General features: G+C 39.6%; 1 long non-coding RNA gene across 1 annotated transcript in view; it reads left to right on the top strand.

Annotated features, from left to right (window-relative positions):
• The first annotated feature begins 1,440 nt into the window (after positions 1–1,440).
• LOC135430469 (uncharacterized) overlaps positions 1,441–11,722 on the top strand; it is a 54,986-nt gene continuing 44,704 nt past the window's right edge. Inside the window, exon 1 of the long non-coding RNA XR_010436614.1 lies at positions 1,441–1,502. This is a non-coding gene — a long non-coding RNA (uncharacterized LOC135430469). The remainder of the gene's footprint in view (positions 1,503–11,722) is intronic.

Here is an 11,722-nt window from a genome sequence, read left to right as displayed (position 1 = left end):
TGTTAACGAGATACAAAACGAAAGAAAAAACAAAACAGCCGGCGGGAGGGGGGTGAAAAGCTGTGGAGAGGTCTTCAAAATGGGGGTGTGGCAAGCGGCAGTTGCTGTGAAAATTATGTAAATGATTGAGCAAATTATGTCCAAAAATATTCGTTGCCATCTGACCTATGGCCCCCCCCCCCCCCCCTCTCACTATACCCAATGCCATCCCAGGACCTCATGAACAACATCATTATCATCATAAAAACGCTCTTCACCTCCATATTCCATATTCAATCACTTCTGGAGCATCTCAAGCTGTTGTCCGTAGCAACAAATCCCGTCAATTGAAATGTTTGTAAAACAAAATATAAAAAAAAAAAGAAATAAATACAAATTAAAAAAAAATAATATAATTTCAGGTCGACATTGTACAGAAACAAAAAATTTTTTGCTTAACTTTTTTTTGTACAGCATTTGTTTTTCGCAACCTTTATTAATTTATTTGTTTACGGGTCAACATTGAAATTTTGGGCGTGGCCAGCTGGACAACGCAGTGGGCGTGGCAGGCACAGCAGTCCGCTGTGTGTCTTATCTACGTCAAAAAATTATTTGCATTGTGGTCAGCGAAAATAAATAATAACAATTTTTGTTCATCAAAGCAAATATAATTGAACAACAATCAATTCTAAAGCGCTGCCGGGCATTTTATTACATTTAACTGAATATTTATTGAGCTAAAATTAATATTAATCAAGTTGTGGTCACCTTTGTAAAATAAAAATGCATATTTATTTATTTATTTTACTATGTTTTATTATTTTTTATTTTATTTATTTTTATTGAACTCTCAAGGGCTATAATGCAAATATTTAAATAAAATAAATTAGTTTTTGATTTGCATCAAATTGATGAAGCTACTGTTTAAAGATTCAGCAAAGATGAAAGAAATAATCATTGTATTATTAGTACTTTTTTTGACATGTGTGTGTAAAAAAAATATCGCTCTTCTATGTGGTTCTCATGAATTCAGGCTGTCATATGCCTATTCGTTGTTTTTTATTAAAAACGCGTGCAGGCAATCTAAGGAAAATATTTATCTGCCCATAAAGTGAGACTGTCTCTATCTCTCTCTCTCTCTCTCTCTCTCTTTCTCAGCTTATCTCTATCTCTATCTTTATCTCTATTTCGATCTCTTTCTCTAACTCTTGCACTCTCTCTCTCTCTCGTTCTCTCTATATCTTGAAGATATCTCACTCTACCTCTCCTTCTATCTCTATCTCCCGCTCTCTCTCTCTCTCTCTCTCTCTCTCTCTCTCTCTCTCTCTCCCTCTCACTCTCTCTCTCTCTTGCTCTGTCTTTCTTTCTTTCTCTCTGTATACATCTATCTCTTTCTCAATTAACGTCACTTTCTTTCTCCAGCTCCATCTCTAATCCATAATCATTTTCTTTTGTTTTTTTAGGGATGTGCTTCTATCAAAGTCTGTCATCAAATAATCTGGCATGTGCATGTTAAGTTTAAGGTAAGTGCATATTTTCATAAATATAATTAAGACTATATATGAATATATTCAGACCTGAGCATGGGCTATCTACTATACATTTTATTAAACATTTTATTTAACTCTAATTAAATAGTTATCTGACTAACAAGAATTTGTGCATTTTTAGTGGTCTTATATCGTATCTGCCGAGTATCATTTGCAGCAGTAATTATCAAATACTACCCTCTAATTGAAATATGTTGACAGACCACACACACACACGCTGAGAGTTCAACTGCTGCATGACCGTAATTCCAAATGAATTTGCAAATTATTGTAAAAGTAGCAGCTAAAAAGCGTGTCATGTTTTTGCATATTTTGTACATTTTCATTATATTTATAGATAGTTTTCTTTTTTATATATTTTTGTATTTTTTGCCATAGCAAATTTCAATTTGTTAAATGCGCAGCGCAACTTTTGTTGCAAATTAATTTGGCACGAACTTGACTATGCAAAATATGGCAGGGACTGCGGCAGTGGCAGCGACTGTGGCAGTGCCAGCAGTGGCAGCAGTCAGCAGTCAGCTCTGTTGCCAGAGATGCAACAAGCCGCAGTCGCCGTCGCTGTCGCTGTCGCTGTGGCAGTCGCCGTCGCAGTTCCATACGCACGTGTTAAACTCTCGTACCTCTGTCGTAATAACCGCAACTTAGTTAACTAAACAAGCTGACAGGCGTAAAGGCGGGGGGCGTGGCCAACGGAATGGATGGACGGGGGCGTACAATTGTTGTTACTACAGTTGCAACCAGTCCAACCCCCTCCCCCCCCCTCCGCCCCTCCTTACACTTTTGGCAAATGTGCACTGAAGGAAATTGCAAACAAAATTGCAACTTCCTGTCAGCGACAAAAACTTTTGCTGTGGCGCCAATGTTGCCACTTCCGTTTAGAGCACACACACACACACACAGATTTGAAAGCGCATATGTGTGTGTGTGTGTGCTAAGTGCTGTCGGTTATTCATATGCAAACGCCATGGCAGCAGCCACAGCCAGGCAGCCAGCGCCATGTTTGGCAATCAAAATATTTCACTAAATTGCTGAGCCAAAGTGAACAAAAGCCAAGCAACAGCAACAGCAGCAGCAACAATTTGACTGCAACGGCCGCACCACAGGAAGAATAAAATATTAAATAAATTTTTGCAAATTTTTACAAACGTGACCAGAGAGAAATACGCGAGAGAGATACAGAGAGAGATGGAGAGAGAGAGAGAGAGAGAGAGAGAGAGAGGGGGAGGAGGGGGTGCGGAAGGGTATCTGGTACAAATCCAAGCTATAGTCTCTACAGTCCCGCAGCATATGTTAAGCGTTTATCGTGGCTGCATAGGCCCCAGGCTCAGGTCGGGTAGGGTCGGGTCGGGTCGGCAGCTGCAACAAGGTAGGAGATGGGGGCGTTGCGTGCTTCACGAGAGAAACTGCAGAATTAAATAAGAAATAGCAGCAAACAGACCGCAGGCCAAGCTTCTGGCACTCATTTTTCCATCTCTTAATCCCATCTAGAGGGTATTATAATTTTGTTATGTTATGTGTAATGCTTAGAAGAAGGCAGCAGCCTGAAAAGCCGAGTCGACATATCCATTCTCCCATATTGAAAACTAACTAGTTGAATGTTTGCATAGATCCGTATTCCACTATCTCATATAGGAATAATCCCTCAAGATATCTTGATCGAGCATATGCTAGTTTAACTATGCTTCCCTCATATGAGCTAAATGACATCAACATCGGTCTACTATATCATATATGTAGATCCTTAGGAAGAATCGATCGATATCTTAACCAAATTCAGCCATTGCGCGTTATTTTTCTAACAAGCCTGCAAAAGAGCGTCAGATCGGACTACTATATACTATACTATAGGAATAATCGTTTCTATATAAAACTTACGTTAAAAAGCATTTTTGAGCCACATCTAGGGTATTTTATCTTCGGCTTGCTAAAGTTTGCGCTTGCCTCTTGTTTTTTTTTCGGTTTATTTGCACTACGCAAGTCGTTTAGTGTGGGGGACGCCTCGAAGTATGTCATGCAGCAGCACTTTTGACTCGCATTCGGCCGATTGAGCAGCAGATAAGACAAGGGCCAACCTTGGGCTTGGGCCAGAGCGGACGGACAAGGGAAATGGCTGGCGGCTGAGCTGCCACTTCAAAGTTGGCCCGAAATTAAAAATAATTACATAAAAAATAGAACAGTAACAGTTACAGCTACAGTTACAGCTACAGTTACAGTTACAGCTACAGTAAAGACTTTTGTGTTTGCCATTTGCTGTCGCAGTATTTGCTCTTCGTGTTGTTCTTTTCCAGCTGCTTACAGTGGAGTCAAATAATGGAATATATAAAGCGTAATTTGTTTTCAACATTGTTTTTGTATTTTCTTTATTCATTTTTCATTTTTGTTTTGGAAGTTGCCTCTTAATAAGCATTTAATACTGTGAGTCGGCAAACACAAAGACAGAGCCCATAAAAATGTCCCTCTGTGCATACATATTCATAAAAGACAGTCGAGAAAAAATAATAAACTTTTTCAATATCAAATCATGTTTAATTACCTCAGAAGTCTGGGGCTCCGTTATGCTTCTCACAGATGACTTTAGATTAACTCTGAAACTTGTTAATGAAATGCTTCAAAATATTTTAGTTCAAGAATAAATTTATGCCGCAAGTACGCAGTTTAAAGCCTAATTAAATTTTCGTTGAAATTGATAAAAATGTTTTTTTTTTCATCGTTCCTAATAAAAATAATAGCGGACATAATCTCCTAGAATTTTGAACGCCCTAAAATATGCAACAATTTTCAATTTTATTGATGAATTAAAATTGAATAAAATAATAATCGGTCGGTTCTTATGTTTATATACAAAATACCCAACATGGCCAGCTTAAAATAAACATAAACACAATATTTGAACTAATATTTAGTTATATTTATTATGGAAATTTTAAATATAAATACATCACTTTTACATTTAATTGCATTAAATGTTTGTAAATCAATCGGAAATTATGCCATTATAAATACGTAAATTAGAAAAAGTTGTATTTAAACCTAGAACCAACTGCTTGTTGGATAGTGTAATGTATGAAAAGCATGAAAACTCGCCCAATCTGTCAGCTATTATTCAAAATCTCACACGTGCGTGTTACAAATAAAAGAATATCCGTATCGTACGATTATAAAAACATACAAATTTCAAAGTCAAGGCACAGACATCAGATTCAGGTCGATTTGGAAAACCACGCATTAAATTTGTGATTAAATATTTAACAATGCGTGCAAAGGAAAACACCTTAAAAATGTAATGTGGATGCCCGTCAAGGATGTTGAACACACACCAAGTTGGGGACTAAGCCAGCCAAAGGCTTCACAGCCCACTGTATGTGTGTGTGTGTGTACGCCAGTGTGTGTGTGTGTGAGTATTAACGGCCAAATTATGATGAAGCGCACTTGACAGACGCCATCGTCTGTGGCTGTTTAATGGTAAATACCGTGAACACCCTGTGCCTGAGCCAGTCGTCGTTTCAATTCGTTTCGTTTCTGTGTATACTGTTTGCTGCTGAGAGAGCGAGCGCGTGAGAGCGCACGCAGGAGCAGGCTGTGGCGCTCACGCGCTGAATAAGCGTGTTCGCTCGCAGCGTATGTTGCCACAGCGAAACGGTTATCAACATGTTGCATGTTGCGACCGGCGCTAGCAACATAAATAAACGAATAAATAAATAAATCTGTTGCCAGCAGCTCCTTTGGGGACATTGGGCCTAAAATTCATTTTGTTCGCTGCCAGCTTCATTATTTAGCGCTGAAAAACAAATCCTTGATTAATTGTGCAGCAGCTGACATGACAAACCATTTACAATAGCCACTTGCTCTTTAAATATTTATAGATGAATATATATATATATATGTATATATGCGTACGTTTCGAGTACACGGGGCATAAATCATTTGCCAAACAGGCGAACAATTACAGCAGCAAGAACAACAACAATAACAATCGCCAGCTACTTTGTTATCATTGACAAGGCGTATTTGTTGCCGCTTCTGTCCGCACGATGGCGCCACATTCGTTTTGTAGCTAGTGCACCTCCTTTCTGGCTGGCTCCTGTCCATAATGTGGCATGGCAACACACCCATTAAATTTGATTTGGTCACGTTTCCAAGCTTTGTTCCACTTATGGCTCATTTTGATGTGGCCGTCCGTCGTTGTTGCCCGAAACAATAAAGCGGCCAAAGGACCAAGTGGACCACGACACAAAACAGCTGCGAGATCCATATCCGAGGCACAATGCAATCACAGCAGCAGCAGCAGCTCCCTGGATACAGAAATTCGGCCACAGATCCTAATAGACGCATTGCTGTCATAAAATCATCGACGCGCAGGATGTGAAATTGTCTCCTCGTGCCCCGCTGCTGGGCAGGTAATACGGCCATAAAAGCCCGCAAGGATAACAATTGCCGAGTAGCATCATGAGTGCAACATTTTGTGGCAAGCAGAATGACTGTTGCTGTTGCAGTTGCAGTTGCAGCCATCAAGCAGCTGTGCCTGCTGCTGCTGCTGGAGGAGAAAAAAACCAGTTAAGGGACCAACTGCTCATCGCATTCCTGCATCCGTAATGCTGACAGCATCGATCCACAGATCTCTGCCTGCCGCTCTCCCGAGAGTTGCCACAAAAGATGCCGCTGCCCCCAATTGACAGCTGCTGCAGACAAAAGAATTTATAAGCAGTTCCAGTTTATCGCCAGATTGAGACAATGTTTTAACCAGCTGCCGCCTGTGCCCACAGTTGACTTAATGGCAGCCTAAACTTTGACAATTTCTCGGCCTTAAATCAGGAACGGGCCCTTGATGTCAGCGGCCTTTGATGTGTCTTTAATGATGCTCCTTTCTCTCTGCCAGTCAAAGGCCCTGTCACAGTGCCACCAAAAGGACTTGGGCTTTGTTAAAATCTTGCACAGCGAACTGCTTTGAAGCTTCAGCTCGAGCATACAAACATTTTTAAGCAAGTTGATGCGAAAAATCTGCGACTGTAGAGTAGAAAAACTTCTTAAATTGATTTATTTGAATTTTTCACATTTTTAATTTAAAATTTTTCGTCTTATATAGGCCCAAATAGGGTACACTAGCTTATTAGAATCTTCAGAAATTCGAATTGCTAAAACTACAAAGTTTTTTAAGATAACAGAACCTTAAAACGAGGCGCAACCGGAAAAGATCGGAAAATAAATACGTATAAAACAAAATTGTTTTCATTTTTGACTTTCATAATTAATTTTAATCACTAAATATTTATAAAGGGAGAGGTCGCTAAAACTAGCATTAAGTAACAGAAAATACTTATTAAAGCGATTATCTTCTCAAATTTCTCTATAAAAATAATAACAATTCAAAATTACCGCCATTTGAAATTATCTCTATAGTCAGAAGCTTCTTCTTTTCTAACGTCTACTATACTTATGCACATATATATAAAAATAAACCTACTCACCTACTTAATAAGTCCTTAAAACACCATATAAAATAGTTGCTCAGCCGCGCAGTTTCCTATTCTGTACAGAAATGAAAAGGGTGGGAAATATGGGGGGAAAAAAGGGTAAGAAAAGGGGTGAAAATATTTTACTTGTCATATTATTTTTTTTTTCTATAGAAGCAATTCGATTTGATACGACAATGCATATATATGTACATATATAAATGATCAAGTGATACGGATAACATATTTTGAAAAACAGAACAATTTCGAGGCAAAATTTAATTTCTCAACCCATTCTTTCTTTATAATATATGTTAAGAATGCATAAGATATGGTAGTTCGATATAAATGAAACCTGCCTCTTAATAAGAAGCAAAGTGCAATGCGTAAATGCCGAGTTTTCTCCAAGATATCTAGAATTAAATTATTTAATTAATTAGTTAGAATTTAAAAAAATCATAAGCCAATCAATCGGATGGCAGCTATAATAAGGCACAAATCTGATCCGCTTAAATATAAATATATATTTTTTTATTCATTTATTTATATATTGTTAATTGCCAATATTTTTTTAGTGTATACTTTGGCTCAGCTCAAGTCGAGCTGATGTACTCGTTTTCTCGCCAAGCAGAGCATTTCATTAGGGAAATTGAATAAGAGAGTTGCATCAATTTGGTTTGCAACCTCAGCTCTCTGTATTTTAACTTTGTTTAGTGTTTTATCCCCCCCCCCACCCCACCCCTGCCCCCGCCCCTCAACTAATAAAAAAATGGCATGTGTGTGTGGTTGGGCATAACTTTTGATATGGATATGAATAGATAGAAATGCAATATGAATGAACTAAACTGGGCTATTGAAGAGCTTGGCAAACGTCAATATCAATTATAAAACGCTTCGGCGTCGATTCCTCCAACGAAAATGGCAATATGAATTATGGATAGTTTTTCAAATGTGAATTTGAGCTATGTTATGTGAAAAGTGCGCATTCAGTTTGGGGCAGCCGCTGACAACTGGCAACGGTTTGGGGCAGCCACCGAAATCCGGCACTTCATTTGTTTAAACAGCTGCTTGGTCCTTTTTCCCCGCCACTCAACACTTTTCACACTTTCCCTAGCACTTTTTACCGTTATTCCTGCTCGTGCTCGTGTGTGTGTGTGTGTGTGTGTGTGTAAATAAATAAAAATTTCAAATTCAAATTTTCGCAGATTGGCAGAGTCCCCAGGCGAGTGTCCTGGACGAGGAGCAGCAGCAGCGGGCGCAGAGCGCACTGAATGAGCTATTTCACTAGTTAGTCGCTCGTCAAACATGGACATGGACATGGACATGGTCGGCACGACACACACACAAATACACTTTATAGAGAAGCGGACAGAGCCAGGCTCAGCTATGCAAGTGGGCAACACTTTGCCCGGCAGCTGGTTGCCGCTCTGCAGTGCTCCTGGGGCTGTTTCTGTTTCTGTTTGATTTCATTTCATCATTTGACGTCTGACAATTTGCCGGCCGGTTGGATTGGGCTAGACGCCAACGGGGCGTGGCATTAGCTGGGAGCCCGATCGAACTCCCAATTGCATAGCCCGTGTGAAAATCCAGCGCTATGATTTTTGTAATTTGATTTGCAGATTTTGCCAGGCGGGCGGACGGGCGGCAGCGGGACGCAGAATATGGCGACACGTATCGACACATCAAATAAATTGCTCGCCCGGCTCTATTCGAATTCCCAATGATGAGCTCACAATTCGGATTCTGGCTGCCGGCAGCCGGCATCCCCGCACCGCGCCGCGCCGCACAGCACCGCATCGCGGCTGACAGTCGCCTGGTCTAGCCTGGTCGAGAGGGCCTGGGACTTGGTTGCGTTAGTTGAGTGCTTTTGGGCTTTCCCCCGCCAGTTCCCCTTGGCCCCGTTTGCCTTCAGTTTTATGATGATGTTGCTGGTTTTTGTATTTGATCAATTTGTATTCTTCAGTTACATAGTTTATTTTGCTTTCATGCATTTCAATTTGCCGTCAGGATTCGACACCCAACTCCCCAACCACCAACCCCGCAACCCCCCATTCCCCTTGAAGGCCCGTCATGTGTGTTGGTTGCCTTGTCATCTGTCAATTGCAATGTTGCTTATGTGCCCATGAATTAAAATTCAATTCTGTTTCCATATGCACAAAACGGAAATTGCTAAGAAAATGGAAAGCAAAGGAAACGTCATCGTTTAAAGCATAACCGATAAATTTCATAACGAAATTCGATCCATGATCCTTTGCCAATTTCGATAATGTATTTCTGATAAACAATCAAATTTTAAATTCAATTTTCGGTTGACACCCAAATAAAGAAATCGGAGTAAATGCATAAAACTCTAATTTTTTAATTTTTAGTGAAATGTGGGCGGAGATATTCAAATGAATGAAATGTGCAACTGTGTATATCAATTCTAGCTTTTATTATGTCCGATTAAAATCGATTTTGTAAAAGAGTTACCCGTTCGTTTTACCCATTCCAAATGATTACAGGGTATTGTTCTGATTACATTGCACACTCGAATAACTCGAAAGGAAACTCAACTTGAAGGTGCCCCAAATGGAAGCTTTTCTGTTATGCCTGCACCATCATTATATTGGTTGGGGACAGTTCCATTGCACATTAACTCTTGGGGCCACTCATCGATGACGTCGACATTTACCGATTGCTGTGACGTCATGCAGCGCAACTTACGCTAATTAAAATTCCCATTTAATTGGCATTGACTGTTGTTTGTCTTCGGTTCGATTGCAATGTCAGCCGTTTACATTTTTTTTATACCCTGTACCAGTTGAAAACGGCTATTTTGGCTGTATGCAGATGTATTATAAAATATTCTTGGCCAGGATTAAGAGGGCAGGCGAGCTAGCCATGTCTGTCTGTTTGTCTTATAGACGCTATAAGAACTAAAAACTACTTGCAATTTAGAATGTAGTTCTTTCTATTAGCACGAAAGATCAACTTTATGTCAATTTATCGATAACTTACTCTCTTTTTTCACGATATCGATAACAATCAAGTTCATATTGGGTGCTCAGAGCATATATCGAAGCTTATGCGAGTGGAAGTCAAAATACTTGGCACTTGTCTAGTACAGAGTCTAGCAGAGAATTTAAGTCTTGGGATACATCCACCAAATTATTTGGAGTTGTAGCCTTGGGCTTAGGTATTTACATCCACAGGGATGGAAATTTCTTAAAGATCGGAGTATAAATAACGAAGTTACTCCAGATCGCATTACCCATAAAGTGTGGCTGAGGGAAGCAGCAGAAATTTTTGGGGATCTACGTATACAACAAAATTCCAATATTTGTTATGGCAGCTCGTCAATGGGTGCTGGGTACCTTCTAGTCGATCATTTCGTACCGAAGCATTCTTAATTGTAATTTTTTTTTGGTTTTTAATTTTTACGTGAAGCTTTCGATGAATGTGTATTCAATAAAAATACGCACGAGGCAATGGCTGGCTGACAGGACAGTTGGTCAGATGGAAAGTTGGGAGACAAATGGACAATTGACAGTGGCTCCAGCTCCAGTTGCAGTTGCAGTTGCAGTTGCAGTTGCCATAGAAAGAAATACGTCCCGAACTGTCATCGTGGCCATTGAATGAGTCTCTGAAATCAATTTAAATGGCATCATTCAACGACTTCAACCACAAGCTCGCCCACACACACGCACGCACACTCACAGGGACACACATGGACAGACAGGGACACGAACACATTGACAGTTTATTAACTGACCGACCGAGCAGGAATTATTCGTGACAGCCCACCCACGTTTCAGGCCTGAATATCGCCCATTACATCGGCACATTAATTAGTTGGCATTGAGTTGCAGTTGTTGAAGGCGCCCTGACAACGACAACAGAATATATTCCATTATTCCCCAAGGGGCCGTGCCGCGGGCAGCCGACGACAACTGCAATTCAAGCTGAAGGACCACACAGCCCAATCCATGCAATAACAAGGAGCAACATCTTGCTCGGCTGCTGCAGCCCCCCCCCCCCCGCTCCTAAGAAGCAAGTCATTTTAATGTACCTGCTTTTCCTTGGCATCGCATCGCAATTTATGATAATCAAGTTAATTAACGTAAGTACAAATTAAACATAATTATCTGTCGTCGACATTCTGCTTGTTTTTTACAAAATCAATTATTCAATCTGAATCACAGCAGTTACACACATCAAAAGAAAAGGGAACCGTTATATTTGTATAGTCTGGCTACTACCATGGGCTATAGCTATATATATTAATATAATATTATATATTCGAGAGGATTGTCCAGCTACAGGCAGGCTGTAGGGGTTGGATATTAGAGATATACGAACTTTTAAGATACAAATAATAATGGTATTTTTATTATATAGTGTACTGATAACCAGCTTAGTAAGTTATCAAACCCTAAGCGGTATTTAATTGTACTTTTTAATTACACTTATAATTATACTTTTATACTAATTATACTTTTTAATTACACTTTCTGGACCTCTACTAAATTATGATACCATTTAAACACTCTCAAAACAATGTAGATGGAAGCTGTTTTCTACAACTCAGCAGTATAACTTGATCTGAAAAAGTCTGCAAATATTGTTAACACTGGCAACTAGGGTTGCTTTAGTTTTAATATTAACGTTGTGCAACACTAAACTTGCTTTATGAAGTTTTTCCACCAAAAGCACAAAATTTATTAGCTGATTAATTATTACGAGTTTCATGTACACAAACCG

The sequence above is a fragment of the Drosophila montana genome, unplaced genomic scaffold (genome assembly GCF_035044405.1).
Source record: "Drosophila montana isolate Dmon_TW-CO22-7 unplaced genomic scaffold, ASM3504440v1 contig_3013_1, whole genome shotgun sequence".
Classification (NCBI taxonomy): domain Eukaryota; kingdom Metazoa; phylum Arthropoda; class Insecta; order Diptera; family Drosophilidae; genus Drosophila; species Drosophila montana.
The sequence above is the reverse complement of the archived record's forward strand: the minus strand, read 5'-3'. Positions and strand labels throughout refer to the sequence as shown.